Here is a 3,320-nt window from a genome sequence, read left to right on the forward strand (position 1 = left end):
CTGTCTCTGGATGATTTTTAATAGTGTACCCCATAATTCAAAAACAAAATTTATAATGCTTTATTTACTTGCTAATGAACAGTTGCAAGGTAAAATGTCCAGAGACAGGAGGCTCAGGAAACTTCTACTTTCAAAACAGCTCATGCTTTGAAATCCAGAATCCCTAGGCTCCCACGTGTCTCGGTTCCTTCACTCAGCTTTGTTCAGCCTGCCCCACTCCCACCCCTTCTGCTCTTTTCTGAGGCCCTGACGTCATGTTTCCTTCACTTGGTGTCAACCCCGTCATCACCACAAATTCATACACTAGAAAGTAAACTCCATCAAGGCAGGTGTTCATTGTTTCTTTCTTTTTGGGAAAAATATGAAGCATGCACAAAAGTAAAGAGAAAAGCGTGATGAATCTCTTTGCACCCTTTGCCCAGCTACCATGACCGTCACTCCTGGACAATCTTACTCCGTTTATATCCTCACCCATGTTCCCCCACCTCCCACCAGACACTTCTGAAGCTAATCCTAGATGTCAGGGAAGTTCATGCATAAATATTTCAGTATGTCTAAAAGATAACTCCATTTAAAACATAATCACATATTATTATGCCTAAAAAAAAGCCCCAGTAATTTCTTAATATTGACAAATATCTAGTTAGTGTTCAATTTTGCAGAGGGAGACCTTTGTTTTGTCTACCGCTATAAGCCCAGTGCTTAGAACACTGCCTGGCACGTAGTAGATGCTCAAGCAACACTTCCTGTGAAGGCACGGACATCGAACTTGGGTGGCAGAATTCTGTTACATGCTGTGGTCATTCAGATACTCCAGAATATTATAACACTTTAAGGTTCTCATTAGGAGAAAATACATACTTTGAAAATTACTGTAGAGTTTTCAGAGCACTGAGAATACATCTGCGGACCCCAGTTGACTGGTATATGGATTCCCCTGCCAGTTAATCTTCAAGTTCTTAACATGATTCTTTTGACCTTAAAAACTTTTAGTGCTCCCCATTACTTGCTAAGTTACATCCAGATTCCTTGGCCTGGCATTTGGGACCCTTAGTACTCTGGCTTCAGTCCATCAAGCTCTTTTCTCACCATTCCACTCCCCATCCCCGAGGGACCTAGTCCGAGGGAGCTGTCCCCTACTCCTCTGCTCTCCTTCCCACTCCTGCCCTCCTTTGGTCAGCCTGGACCCTGCGCTCCTTGCACTCCCCATCACTACCAATTGAAATCCTTCCTGTCCTTCAACATAGCCTCAAATAGCATCTCCCTCATGAGATTTTTAATAACGTTCCAACTGAATTGAATTATTCTCATTCTTGAATTCCACTACCACTTCATTGTACCTCTATTATCAGTTTCAGTATTCTGCCTGGTTGTGGGGTGTTTTTTGCCTTGTTTGTTTTAATTTTTATCTTATCTCTCTTTCTAGACTGTGAGATTCTTAAGGGGAAAGCTTTGGCTGTTCTTTTCTGGGTATTCCCTACTAGGTTTGGCAAAGAGCTTTGTGTGGTTCTTTTAACGATCATTTATCGATGGAGGAAAGCTAGCAGAGGCTAGAGATCTCTTCTCAAATTCTCTCTCTCCCTTTCCCCACTCTATCTTCTCAACAACTTGTTCACCTTGGGTTAAGTTTAAAACCCTTCACTGGCTTCCCACAGCCTTCAGGGCATGGTCTGGCTCATTGGCCGGCCTTAGGAGGCCTCAGCACCATCTGGCCCCTGCCTACCTCCAGCTTCATCTCCAGCCATCCCGCCAACCACCCCTTCTTGCTTCGTTCCTGAACTCCCTGTCCTTGTTTGCCTCCAGCATTTACGCATCATATTCTGCTAGCTGGAAACACTCTCCTTACCCTCTTGATCTAGTATCATCACCTAGCTAGAGACTTAGATATCACTCCCTTTGGGAAGTCCTCCCTGAGCTCCCAAATCTGGCCCAGATTTGTGTCCTCCCTCTAAGTTCCCAGAACCCCCAGAACTTCACCTAAGAGCACTGATCTCTCTGCACTGGATGTGCCCGTTTGCCTGTCTACCTTCAAGAGCCTCAGGGCTTCTCTACAAAGCAGGGTCATTGCTTCACTCATTGTTGTGTTGAATTGGAGCAGAGTATGTGTGTTGGGGGCTGCATGATGTGTTGTGGAGGAAAACACAGGCCAGTCTGAGCAGGGCCTTGAATACCATGCCAAGGAATTTGTCTTTATCCTAAGGGCAGTGAAGAACCCCGTTAGAGGGTCTTTAGCTTGGGAAAGACAGGCGTGCGTCTCCTGGTAAGATTCTAGAATGAGTGCTTTACCTACAGTGCAGAGGATGGGCAACGGCCCAGACTGACTCCTTCTCTAACCCCACCTTTAAGACTGTCATCAGGCTTGTCCTGCTCTTGGGCATTCCACAGTCTAGCTCTCTCCTGACCTCCTGACCCTTTGCCAACACTGCCTGGCCCTGGATCCTTGGGGTCTTGTTCTCTGACAGCAGTTACAAAACTAACCTGCTAATGTGCTTATAGGGGCCAGAGTCTTTCCAGATAAGAAAATATGGTGATGAGAGTATGGGCCAGAGTCAGGACCCCCGAAGTTAATTTTTGTTTCAATTATAGCCAGCTCTGGGACCTGCAGTGAGACATTTCTGGCTCTAACCACCACACAAGGTTGCTGTGAGGATTCAAATCAAAGGGACTTTGAGTTTCAGGGAAGAGAAAAAGGGTTTTTGTTTTGTTTTGTTTGTTTGTTTGTTTTGTTTTGTTTCCAGCGAGAGAAGAAGAGAATTAGAAACGTTTCATGGCATAAATACCATTTGAGCTGGGCAAAGGTCTAGCCCCAAGTAACTGGGGAGTTTCGAAGGGTTGATTCTCAGGGAACAGAAAATAATTTAAATATCATCTCAAGAATAGATTTGGAGGGGCGCCTGGGTGGCTCAGTCGTGAAGCGTCTGCCTTCGGCTCAGGTCATGATCCCGGGGTCCTGGGATCGAGCCCCTCATCGGGCTCCCTGCTCAGCAGGGAGCCTGCTTCTCCCTCTCCCGCTCCCCCTGCTTGTGTTCCCTCTCTCGCTGTGTGTTTCTCTGTCAAATAAATAAATAAAAGTTTAAAAAAAAAAAAAAGGAATAGGTTTGGAGATTGTTATAAACTGAGTTCTTCACCCACCCACCTTCACCCACCCTACCCCCAAATTCGTATGTGGAAACCTAATTCCCACTGTGATGGGATCTGGGGGCGGGAACTTTGGAGGTGATTAGGTCATAAGGGTGCAGCCTTCATGAATGGGATTAGTGGCCTATGAAAGAGACCCAGAGAGCTCCCTTGCCCCTTCTGTTATGTCAGGGCACAGGGAG

Source organism: Mirounga leonina, unplaced genomic scaffold (genome assembly GCF_011800145.1).
Source record: "Mirounga leonina isolate KUSES-001 unplaced genomic scaffold, KU_Mleo_1.0 Mir_153, whole genome shotgun sequence".
NCBI lineage: Eukaryota > Metazoa > Chordata > Mammalia > Carnivora > Phocidae > Mirounga > Mirounga leonina.